Raw genomic sequence first — 21,828 nt, forward strand, 5'->3', positions numbered from 1 at the left:
CCAGAACAGTGCAGGATCACTTCTATATGACTTCCAGATCACTTCTAGACTATTTACAGACCACTTCCAGATTACTTCTAAATTCATTTCTGGTCATTTCCAGATCACTTCCAGAACATAACCAAAAAAAACATCCAAAACACTTTAAGGGTGGCACTGTGGCTTAGTGTAAGCACATTTGCCTCCAAGCGCTAAGGTCTTGGGTTCAAGACCCTATCTGGGTGGAGTTTCCTCTGGGACCTCCAGTTTCCTCTCACAGTCCAAAAATATAGAAATAATCTTAACATGGATGCATATGGGTATGTATATGAATATGTAAATGTCTGCAAGCCCGGATCTGTATTGGCACAGCTCCTCAGTGCAGTCCTCCAGGTGGATGGTTGTTTCTGGTTGAGAGTACATGACTGGCTGTTGCTTCTCACTGATGTGTGTGTGTGTGTGAGAGTGCTGAGTGTAGATGGTTGTGTGTAAAATGTGATTGTAAAGTGTCCTTGAGTGCCTACAAAGGTGCTATATAAGTGAAACTTCATTTATTTACACACACTTCCAAACCCCACACAGACTTCCTGTTTACTGTGTCTTCTGATGTGAAGAAACATCCTCATTTTAATTCAGCTTCTTTCAGAAGCTTGTTATTGCGGAAGTTTTTAGAGACGGAAATGTCAGGAAAGATTAGAAAACAGACTGAACCCGTCAATCAGCAGAGCGGCGGTTCATCAGCAGCACAGACTGAAACCAGCTACCATTCACAACCACTGATCCAACAGCATCGCTAATGGACTAATTATTCCTCTCTCTCTCTCTCTCTCTCTCTCTCTCTCTCTCTCTCTCTCTCTCATACTCTTACTTTCTAGCTAATATGTAATTAAGGAATCATTATATAATATGACTATAATATATACTGTAAAGGTGGAGATACATTCTCTCATTCTTTTGTCTACACCATATAGTATAAGTGTGTGTTAGAAAATTGAGATGCAGCAGTAGATTTAATGATATATACAGTACATTTATGGGTGGAGCTTGTAGAGATTGGTATTGTTGTTTGTGTAAAGTAGTGTAGGTTGAGAGACTGAGGCGTAGTGTGAGAGAGAGAAGTGTGTATCCACTCGGCGCTTTAACCCCGTTGTCGGTAATCGTCGGCGGTGAATTGCATTGTTTTTGCGGTGTTTCCGCGCCGGCTCCCGGAGCGAGGGATGAATGAGAAAGACTGTTTGGCCTCCTTCGGCTCTCCAGCGCCCGCCGCTCTGCCAGTTTGGATATGTCACACCCAATAACAATGAAAAATTGGCTTCTCTCTCTCTCTCTCTCTCTCTTCTGCACTCTCTTTCTCACTCGCTTGCTCAGGCGGAGTTGAAGCTCTGAGTTCCTGAAATGCAAACTCTCCACCCGCAAAACAAAAATGGCATTTTAATGAGGCCTGAAGTGCCTATGGACCTGGCAGCACTGGAACACCAACCACACAGATACTGAAGGTGCTATATGTCCACTATGCGACCAAGAGTATTGGGGCACCAATAAAAAAAAATGACGTCAACGCTGAAGCGCGGCTGAAGAGAGCGTGTGTTCATCTCAGAGTCGCCAAAAATCTCCAATAACACCACAAAAACTCGCTACATTTGTCGGTAGTTTTTTTTTTTTTTTTTTTTACAAAAATATTCGCTAAAGGGGCTGAAAATTGGCTAAATATAGCGAGCACTGACTGACAGTCACGCTGTCTACATTAAGATTAAGAACAGGGCTGCTCTCACTGACGCGACTCAGGGATTATGTCACACGCAGCGCCGTGCTCAGTGCCCTAGTGCCTGTAAATTTAATGGTCCAATGAAGGTAATTTAAAAACCAGGACATTTCCTCACTTTTTGAAAAAAACCGTGACGCCCGGGACAGGATGTGAAATACGGACATGTCCCGGGAAATACGGACGTTTGGTCACCCTAATTTAACAGATCTTTTTACCACCTTCCACATAGCATAGTAAATCACAGCGCAGCGTAGCACAGAACAGCTTATCTTAATCTAGCTTAGAATAGCACTGTAACAGAAACACTGTTATTATATGTTGTAGTTATTTTCAGTTCTTAACAGATAGCACTACTCTTCTCTCTGTATTCAGTATAGACAGAGTGTGGTTTGCTTGCCAAAAGGATTAAAGATTGTGGCCGGAAAACTAGCTTTAGCTTTTAGCCTAGCATCTGCCTAGCTAACTGCAATTCCAAAGCCCTTATGTTTTAGCCTTTTTAATCTTACTTTTACATTCACCTGAAGTAGCCATAGTTATTAGCTTTAAAAGACTTTTTCTAGAGGCGGGAGGTTTATGTAACTATTGGAGGTATACATACAAAAAATCAAGAATTGTGGTTTTGGAATCTGCGCATTTTCCAGTGATGTTTTGGTTCAGCTGGATGTTCTTTTAAAGGAGTAACGGCAATGCATTAGTGTTATATAATTGATTATCACTTCTAGTTATTTGTCTCTCATTAAATCAGTAGTATGCACAGTACTGTCAAAATTCTATCTTATGACAGGTTTTAATGTGCTTTAAATGTGCATAAAACTGCATAATGTGTTGTTTTGGCATTGCTAACAATGCTAACCCAAGACATAACAATATTTGAGCTATATTTGGTTAGATATATCATAACTAGTACATACACTAGTAAAAGTTGGTAAAAACCAATGGTAAACTGTAAAGTTTGTAGCTAACTGGATTTTCTGGATTCTGCTTTTTTGGATGTGTTTTGAGATATGTATAAATGTATAACACCATCAATTCAGGTGTGATATCATTCCCAGTTTTCTCTTTTTAGACAAGTTAGAATAGGTCTATGAGCTATACAAAACATTTTCATGAAGTTTTGCACAAAATCATTCTCACAGAAAGATCTTACCAGTTCTATTCTTGTAAGTTTCAGTCTCCTTCAGAATGAGGCGTTAAAGGAATCTGCCAATTTTATGTAAAGTAAGCTAAGCTGGCTGCACCATGTTTACGCTGATCCTTTCCGATACATTAGTGTTAGCTTAATATGCTTAATATGCTTAGCTGCGATAAAAACACAAAACCAATTAATTGAAAGAACTTAACATCTCCCTCATCTGTTTACTTGCCACGAACAGTAGGTAAAGATCCCTCCCTCAGAAGAAGTCTGCTAGCTAATCCTGCTGTGTACTGTTTGAGGTTCTCAAGCAAAATTACTGAAAAGGCAAATCTTCAACTGATCTAGTGTGTGGGGTGAAGGGTGGTGCCAGGGTGGTTCTATTTAGGTTTCTTTATTGTGACAACAGTATAAGGGAGCATCCAAATGGCTCAAAGAAGCATATGATTCCTGACACCAGACTCTTTCAGCTGACTTACAGAAAACATATGGATGTATTTTCTTTGAGTGTTGATGTTTATCGGGGCAGTTGAGACCCAAATGAATATACAAAAGCAAGCAAAGAGTGAGTTTTGCACAAAAAGTTGCCCTTTAAATGTAAACTGCTGGTGAACAGCCCCAGTGGTGGATAAGTGGTGGTGAGTTACTACTGGGTCTCTACAACTATAATCAATAAACACTGGTTTCTAGATTCAGAAAACACAACCTAACACTGGTAAAGTGTTTTCTCACTGGTTATATAAAGAAAAAAACACTGTTCCATCCACCAGTGCCCCGCCCTCTCCAGTCGTGCACCCGCCACTTCTCCTGCAGGCTTAGCTTTTCATATTTGGAATAAGCCGTGTTTGTATCTGTCCGGGGAGGAAATCAATATTTCATTAGTCCGACTCTTTAACCCATGAAGGAGAAAACGAGCGTCTCAAAAAAACCTCTCTCTCCTTTTCACACCGACCTCAATGCGCCATACATATACTTCTAAAATAGCCTCTTTATACTGAAAGAGAGGCTGTGTAATGACGTGGAATTGGCTCTTTCACAAATATATATGACATTATATATAAAATATATATATATATATATATTGACAGCTTTTGTTTTCATTCCCATTTTACTTACATCTGGATCTGATACACGGTTCAGAAGATTTCAGCACCTTTTGTCCGAAACCACCCATTTTTCTTATGAACAAAAGTATTGGAACATGGTTTTGTTTCGTCTCTACATTCGGTTTCAGATTTGGGTTTTATCTGTGCAGACTGTGTATTAATAGTTAGGGAAGTAACTAACATTAAAACCAGAAAGCTGACTATGAATGAAAAACAACCAACTGTGAAGATGAGAGAAGATCGAAAATCAAGCAGAACCATTGCACAAATATTTTCACAGCCAGAACAACTGTTTGTAATGTCCTGAAGAAGAAAGTCATCACTGGTGTACTAAGTAGCAGGTGTTGAACAGGTAGAACAAGGTAAACCCAAGAAGAAGATGACAGAAACATAGTGAGCTCTGTAAAGAAAGTCCCTAAAACAACAGTTCAACAAAAACTAGAACAACAGCAACAACCTCCAGAGGACAGGAGTGAAGGTATCAGATTCTACTATTTACAGAACACTTTATGAACAAAAATCCACAGACTTCATCAGAAGATACAAACCACTATTAGTGATTAGAAAAAAAATTGCCAAGTACAGAGACAGAATGTTTTATGAACTAATGAGACAGAAGCCCTATCCAGATGGGATTAGTTTCTCAGGGGGTCATGGGGTATTTTTTTTTTTATATATGGGAGATATCTGATTTTATTTATAAAATTACAGGCTATTTGTCCACTGCCTCGCATCGTAATTACACTCTTGCCACACGTTTCCATGGAGATCCGCGTAAACACAAAAGCAGGTAGAAATGGAGGAGCTACTGAAACTCACTGGTCCTCCTTTTTTCCAATTGCAGTCTGGATGCAAAAGTTGTATTACTGAGTAGAAGTATGAATGAGAAACTAGTCCTGTCCAGATAGGGCTAGAGATGAGCCTTTACCAATAGTATGGAAAGGCAAAGTTTACCAAGTTTTGAGAAAGAAAAGATCTACTCATGGTCCCAGACATACAGTATCACAGCTCACCTGTGAAATAGTATATTATAAATACAATTTAATTTAATTTTTTTTATTTGTAATTGTTATAGTGTAGCTCTATGTATAACCAGTATTTGATAACATATGAGGCTGCATATGCACACAATCAAATATATTAATATAATGAATAAATTCAGTGGAACAGGGAGTGAGCGATAGGGTGAGAGACACTGGCCTGGTATATACTGTATACGGGTTTATATATAACTGTAGAGAGAGCAAGCAGGAGGGTGTGAGTGTATACGAGTACAGGGGAATAGGTATTGATTTCTGCCGATGTGTGTGTATTAGTGTGTGTGTTGTTTGTTGGCCGTGCTCAGTCCAGTGTGTGTGTGTGTGTGTGTGGTTATCGAGGTGAGAGAGATAACGCTGGGCGAAAGCGGAGGTGGCAGCCAGACAGTGGATGAAAGCAGTGCAGGTGTTGGGCAGTGAATGGACAGGGCAACTCTCCAGCATTCAGCATTTCTAATGAAACGTGTGTGATTATCTGTGTGTGTGTGTGTGTGTGTGTGTGTGTGTACAATCTTTGAAGCCAGAGAACAGAGTCTAACCTTTAACTGGTTGGTACTGGCTTCTCCTTCCTGGAAATTGACAGTAGTTGTGCTTCGGATCTGAAAGAAAAGAGGTCAAAGGTCATACAAGAAAAAATTGGCCTAATCTGTATGATTGTAAACATGCATGCAGACGCCCATAACGTGTTTGTTCAGCATTTAAACAGCGTATTTTATATATCTATAAAAATATAAACCAACCAGTATTCTATTTTGTTCCCAGACACACACAGTAGAAACACTGACGCACTGTATACTAATGTATATCAATAACACACACTAGATTTCAAATGGATATCAAAGTAACACATACTGAATGCCATCATTAATATAACAATATACCAGCATAACCCACACTGGATACTACAGTAATATATGCAGAATGAAGCAGTTACAGAAAGTGAATCCATCATAACACTGTAATACATACTGAATATCACAGAAAACACATTGTAAATAAAACAAAAACACATTAGATACCACAGTAACATTAACAATACTGGATACCAACATTAACACAGAGTGGATAGCACAGAAACACATACTGGATAACAGAGAAACTTACAGTGCTGTGCTTTTTTCCTTCTCTCTCATACATACATTTTTTTCAGATTAATAAACACATTTTAATATCAGACAAAGATAAGATAATTTACTAAAAAAAAAAAAAAACACAGCTAGTAAAACTGAACTCTTTCCAAAAAGGAGTGCGTGGGTCTGGATACCACAGTAAAACAATCTGGATACCACAGGAACACAAACTGGATACCGTAGTCACAAAAACTGAATGCCACAGGAACACAAACTGGATACCATAGTAACACACATTGGATACCATAGGAACACAAACTATTTACCACAGGAACACAAACTGGATACAATAATAACACAATCTAGATACCACAGAAACACAAACATGATATCATAATAACACAATCTGGATACCACAAGAACACAAACTGGATACTATAGTAACAAAAAATGGATGCCACAGGAACACAAACTGGATACCACAGGAACACAAGCTTGGTATCACAGAAACACAAGCTGGGTCTCACAGTAACACAAATTGGATACCACAGTAACACAAACCAGATACCATAGTTACACAAACTGGATACCACAGAAACAAAAACTGGATACCATAGTAACACAAATTGGATACCACAGGAACACAACTTGGATACCATAGTAACATAAATTGGATACCATAGTAACACAAATTGGATACCACAGGAACACAACTTGGATACCACAGAAACAAAAGCTGGATACCACAGGAACACAAACTGGATAACATAGTAACAAATTGGATACCACAGAAACACAAACTGGATACTATAGTAACACAAACTGGATACCATAGTAACACAAATTGGATACCACAGGAACAAAAACTGGATCCCATAGTAACACAAATTCAATATTACAGAAGCAAAAACTGGATACCATAGTAACACAAATTGGATACTACAGGAACACAACTTGGATACCACAGAAACAAAAGCTGGATACCACAGGAACACAAACTGGATACCACAGGAACAAATTGGATACCACAGAAACAAAAACTGGATCCCATAGTAACACAAATTCAATATTACAGAAGCAAAAACTGGATACCATAGTAACACAAATACCACAGGAATACAAACTGGATAACATAGTAACACAAACTGGATACCACAGGAACACAACCTGGATACCATAATAACACAATCTGGATACCACAGGAACACAAATTGGATACCACAGAAACAAAAACTGGATCCCATAGTAACACAAATTCAATATTACAGAAGCAAAAACTGGATACCATAGTAACACAAATACCACAGGAATACAAACTGGATACCAAAATAACACAAACTGGATACCACAGGAACACAAACTGGATACCATAGCAACACAAATTGGTTACCACAGGAACACAAACTGGATCGGGCGGAACCTGGATGGTGGGAGTGCTTTTGCACATGGTGTGCCGCTACATTAGTAATTTGGTGGTATGGTGCCGTGTGCAGGTTGGGTGGAGGTTGGGAGGTGGAGCCTGTATGGTCATGTGCAGGAGGGTGTGTGGGTTGGGAGGTGGAGTCTGTATGGTTGGGGTATTTTCGTACATGGTGTGGTGCTTTATTAGTAGTTTGGTGGCATGGTGCCGTGTGCAGGAGGAGCAGGATGGGCAGCAGCTGGGAATCTCCTCCTGCAGATGCTGCAGAGTGACGGGGTGGTGATCAGGCGGTGATGGGTGCAGGATGGGCGATGGTGCTTGCAGAAAACGGGTGCAGCATGTAATAGACAGGCAACCCTGCGACATGTGGGTGCCCATTACAGCCCAAACTGGACCGGGATTAATTTCCCACCTGGCTGAGTACTGCAATTTAAAGGTCCTTTACACATTTTATTTTTTCTTAAAGTTAATTATATCACTTACACTCTAGGTCATGTACTTCATATACAGACACTCAATGAATTTTAAATGTAGCCTACATTAGTTTAGCCTTAGGTTCACATGTCATTGATTTATTCCTAATGCTGTTGATTGCAGACATTCAGCGATTAGCGATGCCCTCTAAGAGAATTTTTGTTAGTGTCAGCACCATTGGCAGACGGCAGGATAACACGCACACAGACGTTACCTCGATTGCCCGTAAAAACCACATTAATGTCACCAAAGTCTGCAATGGTGTCATCCAGACTGTCTTGTAGTGATTTAGAATGGCAGTGGATCATCTTCAGTGATGAGTGCCTCTTTTGTCTTGGTGGAGACCACCAGTGAAACCGTGTGCGGAGGCATATCGGTCCGCACTGAGATCAGTGGTGTGGGGTGCAATTTCATACAATTTCATATCAGACCTTAAATACACTACAGATGGTATAACATGTCCAGCTGCATCACCAGAGCTATCACTGGCTTTTGATAACTTTATCAACACTCCACCCCTACTGCAAAATCTGCAGGAACTGTTATAGAGAATATTGTATCTGCATGGGATGGATTATCACAGGACTCTATTAGGAACCTCCACAACTCCATGCTGATGTTGCATCATTACACCTGCGTTACGTTACACACTACTTCTTTACAAATAGCTCAATAAATATTACCCATATCAGTCTAAATTTATATTCTTTTATTGTTCCAGGTAACTTTTGTTCAAGATCTTCAGATCAGAATACAATTACAATCCCACACTTTCTTCTGGGTGTGTTCAGAAGATGAATTTGCTGAGTGAACGTCCTTCAAGTTCTTCCTCAAAGCGAGCAGATGGGATATCATTCATATGAGGAGAGCGCTATCGTTGCTCACTCTTTAATTTGAAATGAAAAAGTGATAAGTTGTGGACGGGCCAGCAAAGCCCAGTTATCGATAACGCCACAGAAAGCAATAGAGAGAGAGAGAGAGAGAGAGAGGGAAGCATCGGGTCATTCGCTTGGTCTCATGAGGATGTTCCTCGCCGCTTTGATGCGCAGATTAAAAGCTATTGCTCGGGCTGACAGGTGTGGGAGCGGAAAAACGTGGACAGACAATTTATTCCCTGGCATATGAAACACACGCTCAGCCCCGTCACTGCCGCCGCTGCCGATAACGCCTTCCTGGAGCCGGGACAAAAAAAAATGGAAAAACAGAAACGTGCGCCGGGCCATTTGGCGCTCCCATCAGCCTGAAAGCTGCTTTATCTCCTCTCTGGACTCCAGCCAATAACAGGGGAAGACGCTCCTTTGAAATCTCATGAATAGGTAGCACCTCTGATAGCCGCCGCGCGAAACACTCTCTGAATAGCAAAGTGCCGGAGTTAACAGGCCTCCGTGCTGCATTGTTAGCATTAAGAATGGAGCACTAGTACGCTATTGTACGCTAGTCTTTGTGAGCAGCGTAGCGGGATTATGGAGTATGCTACAGTGTGTCATTAGTAACAGATCTACACCAGAACACAGAGTTCTCTGCATCATTATTAAACATTATTACATGAAAATGTAGCTAATTACACAGCTAATCCCATGGGTTATCTCAAAACTAGCTAACAGACAAGCTAATTAGCATTAGCAGTTTAAAACATTGGTAAATATTGGTAAATGTTTATTCCACCCCAAAACATGTTGTTAAACCACACCTCTATATTCATAATTGTACTCTTAAAACTTCACTTCAGGAGTTCTACAGGTTTCAGTCCAGTAGTTCCACTCCAGTGGCTCTAATCTCCTCCCACTAGTACAAGCTTGATCCCAACAGTTCCCCAAGCTCTACCCATATAGTTTAACTTCATCAGTTCTATAAGCTACACCCCAATAATTCTACTCCAACAGGTCTATTATATCCCCCTTAATATTTTAATAAACCCCACCCCAATAGTTCGACTCCAACAGATTTATAAGATCTAACCCAATAGTTCCACTCCAGCAAATCTATAAAATCCAACCCAATAGTTCCACTCCAGCAAATCTATAAAATCCAACCCAATAGTTGCATTTTAACAGTCCTATAAGATCCACCCCAATAGTTCCACTCCAACAGATCTATAAGATCCAACCCAATAGTTCCATTTCAACAGTCCTATAAGCTCCACCCCAACAGTTCCACTCCAATAGTTAAATAAGCTCCACCCCAATTGTTCCATTCCAGCAAATCTATAAAATCCAACCCAATAGTTGCATTTCAACAGTTCTGTAAGCTCCACCCCAATAATTCCACTTCAACAGTTCTATAAGCTCCACCCCATTAGTTCTACTCCACTAGTTAAATAAGCTCCACCCCAACAGTTCCACTCCAATATTTAAATAAGCTCCACCCTAATACATCTATTTCAACAATTCTATATGTTAGACCCCAATAGTTAAATTTCAATAATTCTATTTGCTCCATCCTTGTAGTTTCACTTCAACAGACCAATAGACCTCACCAAAAGTTAACCTCTACTGCAATTGTTATGGTACTGCCATGCTAATTATCTTGCAAGCTCCACCCAATCCAGTACATTATCTATTGTTGAGTAACAAAAACAATAGCCAATAATAATAATAATAATAATAATAATAATAATAATAATAATAATAATAATAATAATAATAATAATATCGTTTGTTCACATGGTAGTTGTGTAAGCTTCACTAAAAGGCCAGTTACAAACTCAATGTAAGTATCGCACACATTATTTGGCCAATGGTTAGTACGCACATTGTGCTCCAGTACAAGTTCAGACGCAGCTTGTACAGACTTGAATGGAGAAACAGTGCCCCCTGTGGTAGCATTTAGAGTACAGCCTGGACTTGCATTGCGTTGCGGCATTTTGAAACATACACAAATACTGTATGTTAGCGTAGCTTCAAGAACCTGAGCTTGTTGGGTATGCATCTTGAGTTATTGTACATTCTCAAAGTTCGTCAAACATTACTCTGCAAGCCGCACCTCTGCAGCAGGAGCTAAAGCTGGCCGGCGATGTAGTGCAGGAACTGAAAGCGGCCCGGTTCCTCCGGTGGGGAAACGGGTCTTTATGTCTGCTGGCCGGCGTCCAGAGCACCCAGCAGCTGTTCTGGCATGTAAATCATCCCCAATAATGACACGGAGCTTCAGGAGCCCATTCAGTACCAGCTTCCCTCTCTGCCTCGCCAGCTAATCGCTTTCAGCTGGTTATGTGCTGTGCTCTGTGTGTGTTTGAGAGAACACATTAAAAGCGACTCACGACTCAATGGATTTCCATTTTTCCTTTCATAACCAGCCACTGCACTCATCCTTCACTCGTTCCTGTCCTTCTGTCCTCCCTTCACCAGCTGGATCTCCTTTTGTTTCTGTTCACATTCTGAATTTCATACAGCTTTGTAAAATATATGTTGTACTGTCCTCCACTCTATTACACACTCCTACCTACTGTCCATAGGAAGCTATTGATGGACTATTCGCAGTGTATTCTAGCAGTGACACCTAGGTGTTTAAAAACTCCAGCAGCACTGCTGTGTCTGATCCAATCATACCAGTACAACACACACTAACACACAACCACATTCCCTAATGTTGGCCTTGTCCTACATTACTAATGGCCTCTTGAGGCCCGTTGCAATGAGGCAAGCAAACCGATCAATTGCCTAGGGCTCCGAGCTGGACTGGGTCCCCCAGAAAACAACTGGTTATGAGTAGAAGTCAATGATAACATGTGTGAGCACCCCTTTATGTTCTGTGACAATCAATGCAGAAAAGGACAACAACAAGTTATCGGAATCCCCCTCACTAGTTGCTTAGCCTGCCAGCCAGGTTTTGACGAAGGTGGCATAGCCATCCCCCAAATGGGTTTTACGAATTACCTTCATGTCTAGTAGTATCCATGCACGCCATTTTGCTTAGGACCCCCAAATGCCTTGAAACAGCCCTGGGCCTTATTAAACACTACTCCCACTTCCTTAGCACACTGGCTAAAGGTCTAATTCCACATTGGCACCAGCCTCATCCCACATCACTACTGCAACATTAGCACTCTGGCTATGAGCATTATTATCCCACATTACTACAAGCCTCGTCCAATGTTCCTACCATGGCATCATCATGCTGACATGAACCTTATCCAACAGGGCTACTGCTGCATTAGCAAGCTGTCCACCGTGGCTTTAGCAGAAGAATACATCAATAAGTGCTTTTACTAATCAGTTCTGTGGCCCCAAGTTAGTTTACAGTTAGTTAGTCTACAGTCCATGCTGCCTGGAGAGCAGTGAGGATTAAAAGGGTCTTGAATCAAAAGTGGCTCCTTGTGAAGTCTGGGTGTTGAACCCACAACCCTGTTCTCAACAACCAGGTGCTCTTAACTTTTGATCCTAGCCATCCTGTCTTAATGCAACTCTTTCTTTACATTTTAATTTGTAAGGAAAGTGTGGCTCTGATTTGTTCAGCTAACTAAGATATTGACATTGTGATCTAAGGATCGCTGATTAGAATCCTGGGTCATGTTGCCACTCCATCAGCAGCCGGAGTCCGAGAGAGTACAGTAGGTCATGCTGTTTCTCTCTGGATGGTTACAATAGGTGGCGCTCTCTCCCCTCATCACTCCCATTGGGATGCTGGTCAGTACAGGCATATGTTAGCTGATTCTGTGTTTTCCCTCCAAGAACACTGTGATGCTGCATTCATTGGTGGCGGTTGGAGAATAGGCGGAGTCTGATTTCACATGTATTGGAGGAGGTGTGTCTTTGGTCTCCACCCTCCTGTCAGGAGTGAGGAGCATTACTAGAGCTAGGGAGAGAAATTGACTAGAAACTACAATCCAACACATCGCTGTTCTCAATCGTCATCTGTTTCTGTTCATCCCCTCACGACTCACCAGACTTCCCTCTGTTCACTATTTTATACACACACACACACACACACACACACACACACACACACTCCGGATTGGTAATGGAAGTGCAGTGCGTGGTCCGCGGCTGCTGTTCTCGTCAGGAGTGCGAGGTCTCGGCGGACTGGCGGTGTGTTTTGTCTCCGGGATTTACTCTGCTTACAGAGCACTCGATAAAAATCAGCATGATCTGGCACCTTGCAAACAATAATAATAATTCCTTGGTATCTGCGCTGTTCCCTTAAACATGAGCCGGCAATAAAGAGGCAAACTGGCGGCTATCCAAACCAGTACAACAGAAGCTTTGACTGGAAACCAGCAAAACTACCAAAAAAGCCCCTGACATTTTGTATTTCATTTATTTTGTCTTGTATTTGATTTCAGGCAGTATTAGTCAAAGCTGTGTCATGTTTTACTTGCTCAACATTATTTATAAATATACTCTACATCAATTCCTGCATTTCAGACCCAAAACACATTACAACACCAAGTCAAGACTGCAGGCAGTTTACCACAGAGTCCAGACGTTAACCTCATTGAGAATCTTTGGGATGTGCTGGAGAAGACTTTGTGCAGAGGTCAGACTCTACCATCATCAATGCTGCTGCAAGATCTTGGTAAAAATGAATGTAACACTGGATTAAAATAAATCTTGTGTCATTGCAGAAGATTATTGAAACAATGCCACAGTGAATGTGTTTTTTTGGTGCAATGTTTTAAAAGAAATGAAATCAGGTTGTGTAGATGAAACAGTCTCTAACTGTACATACTGTAGGTATTAGGGACGTAACGGTACCTGTATTCTTGTACCTGTATTCTATAGTAGACTTGAGGAATCAATGAATGTAATGCCGAACTAATGTTCACAAGCTATAGTAGCTGTAGCACTGTTGCTATTAGCAACTAGCTACTGACTTAGCCCATAGCCTGCCCTAAGAAATTTAACTGTGACTGGAAACACTGCACCAGAGAATGTCCACAACCATTGCTGTGCTGCAATAGGAAATTAACGGTCGCCTGTTGCTTTTCAGTATGAACGCAGGGTTTGGTCCTCGTATTGTCACTGTCTCTATGTCTCTGTATCTCTCTCTCTTGCTCTCTGTGTATCTCTCTCTCTCTCTCTCTCTCTCTCTCTCTCTTTGAGATATTATAATACAGCACAAAATAATCTAGTCTGCCAGACCTAAACCACACTACACTATTATTACTGTCCCCTCATAATAATACTGGGAAATTCCAGCATTAAAACAATGAAGTACGATTTTAAAAACAATAAAAAAAAATAATTTGGATAATTGAATGCTAATATTTTTAAAAAGAACTCAAAAACTGAAATACATCCAGTAATATGTTTAGGAAAAAATATGTGTAGTTTAAGCATTAGTTAAAGTAATGCTGTTTTTTTGTTCTTAATAAATAGCCACAATCAGGCTCATTGTTTGTTTGTTCCAACAAGATCAAAAAGACGGAGCCTTTTATGATGACAGTAAGAACCCTGGTTTCGCCCAGCTCGAGTCCTGTTACAACATTCCATCCCAAAAAACAAAACATGGTTATAACTGATTATAATGATATATAATAACAATATTCATTGTTATTATGAAGTAAATGTAGCCAGGTGGTGAATTGAGAATACACCTTTAAAATGTGTGTCTGTAACTTTAAGAAACACAATCAGAAGTGTTGTCACCCTGAGAGAGGAAAGGGAGGAGCTAAGAGCATGGTAGAGAAGGAGGCTCAAGCTGCAGTGAATGGTGGTGCTCCATTTTAGGATCCATCCAGAGCCATCCTAATGAAATAAGAGGTAAAAATCAGGAAATACTGAACAATATAAGGTTTAGTTGGCCTATAACAGTAGTAGATGCCTATTTTGCCTTTCTAAACATGTATTTTGGATGAATCACAACCAGATGCGGGCAGATGGCATTGTTTCTGTGGGGTAGTGTGCTCCTCGTGGTCAAGCCTTGTATTTTTCTGGGTTACAGAAGCTGTTTGTCCAAGTTCTCTTGATGAAATGCTCAAATCTCGTTGAGTAAAGCTGAGTAAATCGAGGTGAGCTTGAAAACAAACATAAAAAGAGCTCTGTTAATGGTATTAAGGTGGTATTAATGTTATTTATCTATTTTCTGTAATTAGTGCCACTACCAAATACTGTACTGTGTTCTAAGCTAGGGTTTTTCAGTGTATTCATTTTTATTTTTATTGTTTTGAGTACAATTTAATCAGCTCTGATAAAAGTCTATAAATCTGTACACTGCAGTTGCAGTAAGTCAAAGATAGGTGGTGCAGTGTTGTTGTGCACTGAGAATAATATTTCTGCTCAGCAAGTGCTGATTGTCTGTATTTTGCTTTTATTTCATATACATTTTTATATTTCATAAAAATCCCATGTGGGATTTATCGGAATAAAATACCCGGAAAAAGAGTGTTTTGTCATTTGGTGTGCGTCCTTTCCCCGGTGACATAAATAAAGTTGAGGCTATACAGAATGCCCAGCCTCTTTATTTTTTCCAACAACTGTACTGAAAATGTACCAAACACTGGGCTTTATACCGAGGTGTGAACCGAACTGTGAATTTTCTATACCGTTACACCCCTAGTAGGTATACTGACACTCATCATGGTAAAGGTGACCTGTGTGTATATATGTGTATGGTGGAGGCAGTCTGGACAGGGCAGATGGTGCTCTCTGGTCTCCGTCCAGCAGAGCGAGGCCTGCAGGGAGGCGGGAGCGCACAGTCGCTAATCCCTGTGATGGCTGTGCTAGCCAGCCGGACACAAGGACAAGTCCAGGCTTGAGTAGGCCGCTCTCATCCTCGCACTGTCACTGACATGCTGACAGCATGCTCACCAGTGAGGACGGCAAAAACAAACCCACACCACCACAATCAGAGCCAGGACTGATGGTTTAGAGGCGTTCGCTAAGCGTCTTTTAAATTTATCAGCTTCTTAATGCACTGAAAAAAATGATGAGTACAATTTACTTTCGCAACTTTCTGCATTTGCTTTTTCTAAGTAAATTCAATTTCAGTTAAATTTCAGTAACTTCAACTCAGTTTCAAGACTTAAATGTTACATAGAGTAAATAAGTGAACTGAACTTCAGTCAATCCTTTCTTTTAGTAAACTTTACTTAATTTCTGCATACAATATTATCCAATAACAATTACTTCATTTATACAATATTACTCAAATAATTTCTGATACATAATATATTATAATTCCTGAAATTTAAATATTTTTAGTTAAAACACAGATTCAAATATTTACATCTCTAGGATTTATTTTAAGTCTCAACACAAGTCTCACTGTCTCAACACATGGACGGCATGTAATACATTCTGTAGTATACTAAAAAGAATGTATTACATGCCATCAATGTGTTGAGACAGTGTAATTTGTGTGTTTTAACTAAAAAACAATTAAATTTCAGGAATTACAATATATTATGTATACTAAATTATTTAAGTAATATTGTATAAATGAAGTAATTGTAATTAGGTAATATTTATGAGTAAAGTTTGCTAAAAGAAAGAATTGATTCAGTAAAAACAAATTAAGTAAACTAAATTAAAGGATCGACTGAAGTTCAGTTCACTTATTTACTCTATGTAACATTTAAGTCTTGAAACCAAGATGAAGTTACTTAAATTTATCTGAAATTAAATTTACTTAAAAAAAGAAAATGCAGAAAATTGCGAACTTTTTTTAAAGTAAATTTTACTCATAATTTTTTTTGAGCACATTGACTGTTTATACTGTACACCTATTTATATTTAGGTGTTTACCTACATTTTTAATCATACAATACCAGTCAAAAGTGTGGACACACCTAAATTTATAGGATTTTGTAAGTTCTGATGCTGTGTGTTCTGAACTGGCTACACAAAACTTCACTACCCAGCATGCACTCATACCGGACTTTCCTGACTCCTCTAATCATGTGATAATGCTACGGCGTTCCCGCTCTCCGAGCTTTTGATTGTTCCTACCTGACCTCTGTGTGTATATATACCCCTCTGTTTGCTCTCCACATTGTCGAGAATTGAATCTCGTTTCCTAGCTCTTCTATTATGTTTTATTTGTAATACTGCCTTTTTGTTATTGACCCTTTTCTTTATATACAACCTTTGAGTTTTTGCCTTTCCCACTTTATTTTTTGTTAGTTGCCGACCTATTTGCTGTATCCCATGTTTGACGCTGGTTTGCTTCACTATTCTCACTGGTATGTTGTTTATCATATCTTACTGCCCTATTGTTGTTGACTTTGCCCATTCCTCATAACTCTTGTAAGCTCAACCCCTTTATTAATAAACTTCTGTGTTGCAAATCTGCAAAATGTCATGCAAACTATGAAGAAATTTATATGGAATTATTAAATAAGCAATAAATAAAAAAGCATAATGTTTTTAAATTAAAGGAAAAAGAAATTAAATCTAATCAAGTAGTAGTGGAGTGGAAAATGTATTTTGTGACAAAGTGTTTTTTGTGACAGTAAAAATATATATATGTATAAATACATTATAAAGGAGTGGGTTCTTTTAAATGATGGTCTAGACCAGTCCAGTCTTATTTTGTGACCTTCAGCTATGATGAAGACTGCCCTGAGGAAGACTGTGGGTCACAATTAAGCTGAATTATTGTCCTCATTGTGTTGAGAGCACGCCAAATAAATGCACTTTTTACACTGTGAGCTTGAGCTCAGTTGAGTCGTGTTCTTATCAGTCAGCACTGAACACACTCCGACATTTTCCACGAGAATCACTTTCTACATGCCCTCTAAAGAGCTGTACGAATAAACCGCCACTCTGAACCTCGCCGCCTCGCTCTTCAACACGCCAACGCACAAATATTGATCAGAGCACGAGCGGAGAAGCGCTCCGGACGTGTAATTGTGTTTTACACTGGCATGAAGCCCGGCCAGAAGACACACGCTGGACCCGAGTGTCAGCCTGAGTAATCGTCAGGCGCTGGAGGACGGTCACGATTGGTGGGTTGAGTCAGCGGGGTCAGCGTTCTACAGCTCCGACTACAGAAACCTATTATACCACTAATATCAGACCCGTCATACCCACACAGCCCATCAGTCAGAGGTCAGCCTAACTGTTCCATCTACCTGAGACTTTATACCAATCAAAACACCAGAACTGAAGCTGAGGTAATAAAGCTCGGATCACGCAAAACTGAAGTTTACACACTTTTCTTTCAAAAAGTTAAAAAGAGTCTCAATAGATAAATACACTCCTCAGACTAGAAAGTCCGCATACAACAACAACTATTCTACAAAAACAGCCTGATTCAAATCTCCTGTAACATAAACAACACATGGAGTTATGTATCCATAACTAAGTTTTGGGAGTTGATCCACGCCCTCACTCCTCCCACTTCCTTCCCTATTTAAATTGTCACTTCCTCTCTACCTGCTTATTGAACAACCCTGTACCCACCTCCTCCCCATCTTCCTCCTTCTTTAATTTAATTATTTTTTTCTCATGTTTCTCTTCGTGTGAGGGGGGCTACAGTGAAGCTGCCCCGCACTCCCCTCCAAATACTCGGAGTTCGCTCCCCCTCTTTTCTTCTTCTCTGCCCAGTCAAGAGCGTGGGTCAATACTAGCAAAATGTATATTAATAGCAATTTAGCTCCGCCCATTTACTCTAAAACTTTGCCGTAAAGTTGTGGAATCAAAAGAATGGGAGGAGGGAGGTGTGGCTAAATAAAAAGCATTTGTTTTGGTCTAAGTCAGGGGTCAGCAATAGGCAGCCAGATGTGGCCCACAAACGTATAAAGAACAATAATGAAAAAAATCGAAGACCTTCTCTTGTGAACTTTAGTTTACACGCCTTTCCAGTCTCTCTGTCGTGCTCGGTGTGACTTTAGTTTCCACCAGTTCTCATCTTTCCGCCCACTATCTTCTTATCTTCCTATCTTCTTATAAGCCATTTTTTCCCAGCTGTATCCCAATTCACTATATTGGGGCAGCAGTAGTGTATTGGACCATGAGCCTGACGACCTGGGTTCGATCCCCATAAGGAGTGATGTATTTATTTATTTATTTTTCCTTACTTTTTGGGTTTACCTACTTCATTTTCAAAAAATATATATATTTTTTGTGGCCCGCTACGAAATGGCTTGGAAATATTAGATATAATCTGATTTTCTGACCAAATCTGGTGTTTGTTTTAGGGTGTTCACACAATCTTTTTAAAGTGATCTATATCCAACACTGGTCTGAACAGTTTATGCGTCTAAACTGATACTCCTGTGTTAAAGAGCAGTGTTTCACGCGAAGTTTCGGTTTTATCTTCTCCAGAATCAGAGGAGCTATCGGGCACTTCCAGCATCTCCAGCTAGGCGTTTAATGTTATTTAGCAATGCCCTTTTTTTAGTTAGCGACCTTGGTTTCTTTCATTTTCACTTTAATTTTTTTTTATTTTCCTTTATTTACTGCAGAAGTGCCCTTTCGTGGCCTTGTCAGCCTTTTAGTTATAAACACAGAATTGTTGCGAGACATTAATACAAGTATATATGAGCTCTGTTGCCTCGTTATTACACCCCTGAATCCCTTCCTCACTGCTGTTGTTCATTTTCACTTTCTCTTCTTCTCCTTGTTGTAAAAGTCACATAAACACTGATCTGATTGCCACAAGTCAGATGTGTATCATATTTCAGTAGCGTATATTCAGTCATCATAGGGGTGGACCTGAGCACCCTTGTTTGGGAAAGAGTGTGATGGTGCAAGGATGTAAGTGTGAGTATTGGGACAGGGCCTGTGTCTCAGTATTTGGTTGAACTATCGCTTTAAGGTTATCTGTGAGTCTGAGGTGGTGTTGTGTTCCATCCTCCGGAACGAGAGCGGGGAGAGTAAACAGGATTAGCGTGATGAAGACGAGCAGCGTATTTACTCATCTACTCACCAAGCCTCAGGACCGACTCACAGCCCAGACAATATACACACACACCCACACACATACATACATCCATATACAGTGGCTTGCAAAAATATTCATACCCTTTGTCCTTTCCATATTTTGTGACATTACAACCACAAACGTAAATAAATTTCATTGGAATTTAATGTGAAAGATCAACACAAAGTGGTATACAATTGTGAAGTGGAAAGAAAATTATGAATCAATACTTTTTGGAACCACCTTTTGCTGCAATCAGAGCTGCAAGTCTTTCATGGTATGTCTCTACCACCTTCGTATATCTAGTGACTGAAATTTTTGCCCATTTTTCTTTGCAAAACAGCTTAAACTTTAGATAAACTAAAGATTAGATGGAGAGCATTTGCGAAGAGCATTTTTTAGATCTTGCCACAAGTTCTCGATTGGGTTTAGGTCTGGACTTTGACTTGACCATTCTAAGACATGAATATGTTTTGTTTTAAACAATTACATTGTAGCCCTGTCTTTATGTTTAGGGTCATTGTCCTGCTGGAAGGCGAATCTCCTTTCCAGTCTTAAGGGTTTTGCAGCACCAACAGGTTTTCTTCTAAGATTACCCTGTATTTATCTACATCCATTTTTCCATCAACTCTGACCAACATCCCCGTCTCTGCTGAAGAAAAGCAGCCCCAGAGCATTATGCTGCCATCATCATATTTGACAGTGGGGATGGTGTGTTCAGTGTGATGTGCAGAGTTAATTCTCTGCCACACATAGCGTTTTGCATTTTTGCCAAAAAGTTCAATTTTGGTCTCATCTGATCAAAGCAATTTGTTTCACATGTTAGATGTTCCCAACATGGCTTATGGCAAACTGAAAACAGGACTTTGTATGGTTTTCTTTTAAAAATGGTTTTATTCTTGCCACTTTTCCATAAAGACCACATTTGTGCAGTGCACGACTAATAGCTGTCCGGTGGACAGATTCCCCCACCTGAGCTGTGGATCTCTACATTTCGTCCAGAGTGACCATGGGCCTCTTGGCTGCATCTCTGATCAGTTCTCTCCTTGTTCGGCCTGTAAGTTTAGGTGGTCTGCCTTGTCTTGGTAGGTTTACAGTTTACAGCCACACACTTTCCATTTCTGAATAATGGATTGAAAAGGCCTTTGTTTAAAGCTTGGGAAATCTTTTTATAGCCTAAGCCTGTTTTAAACTTCTGCACAACCTTATTCCTGACCAGTCTGGTGTGTTCTTTGGACTTGATGATGCTGTTTACTCCCTAATATTATCTTAACCAACCAATACGCTTGTTATGGAGCAGCTGAATTTCTACTGAGATTACATTAAACACAGGTGGACCCTTTTTGGTCATTAGCATTTATCAGGCAACTTCTGAATGTGGTTGGTTGTACTCAGAGAAAAGGGGGCTGAATACTTTTCTGTTTTTTGCTTGTAAAAAATGTTTTGTATCATGCATAATTTTCTTACCACTACACAGTTGTATACCATTTTGTGTTGACGTTTTACATTAAATTCCAATTAAATATGTTTATGTTTGTGGTTGTTCAAGGGGTAAAGGTATGACTACTTTTGCAAGCTACTGTATTAACATAATGGAAATGTTAAAAGTAACATTCCCAATATTAATAATTAGAACAGTTACATACGTGGTTATCTGGCTTGGTTAGTTTAGTTATACTTGCAGACCAGTTAACCATCAAACTCAAATGAAAATATACCCAATACTGGTCAATAGCTAAACTGGACAACCAGCTAAACTAGGTTCAACCAGTTTCAGCTGGTTAGACTTTTGTTTCTTAGCAATAATTTTGAATCTGTTGGACTATATTTGAAGTGAAAAGGATATTTAAAAAGAAACAAAACAGTTTAAATAACCGTCTCAATGCCGCACCCGCTGACCAGCAGGGGATCAGGAGGAGGCGGCTGCCACCCCACCACCTGGCACTGGCGTAAAGCACTCTGAGGCATTGTGGTTCCCGGTGTTATTGTTTCATTCATCCTCTGGACGAATTGCCAAGCCTCCGCAGGAGCGGTCTCGTTCAG

At 40.0% G+C, this 21,828-nt stretch overlaps 2 protein-coding genes across 4 annotated transcripts in view; one reads left to right on the forward strand and one right to left on the reverse strand.

Moving 5' to 3' along the window:
* The window catches only part of rps16 (ribosomal protein S16), a 1,145,183-nt gene that overhangs the window by 448,467 nt on the left and 674,888 nt on the right, over positions 1-21,828 (forward strand). The gene's annotated exons all lie outside the window — the stretch shown is intronic.
* The window catches only part of syt1a (synaptotagmin Ia), a 409,759-nt gene that overhangs the window by 187,123 nt on the left and 200,808 nt on the right, over positions 1-21,828 (reverse strand). For all 3 annotated transcript variants that reach the window (XM_022671494.2, XM_022671493.2, XM_049473918.1), the window contains exon 3: positions 5,559-5,618. The gene's annotated coding sequence lies outside the window, so the exon portion shown is untranslated. The remainder of the gene's footprint in view (positions 1-5,558; positions 5,619-21,828) is intronic.

Source organism: Astyanax mexicanus, chromosome 2 (genome assembly GCF_023375975.1).
Source record: "Astyanax mexicanus isolate ESR-SI-001 chromosome 2, AstMex3_surface, whole genome shotgun sequence".
In the NCBI taxonomy this organism is placed as follows: domain Eukaryota; kingdom Metazoa; phylum Chordata; class Actinopteri; order Characiformes; family Acestrorhamphidae; genus Astyanax; species Astyanax mexicanus.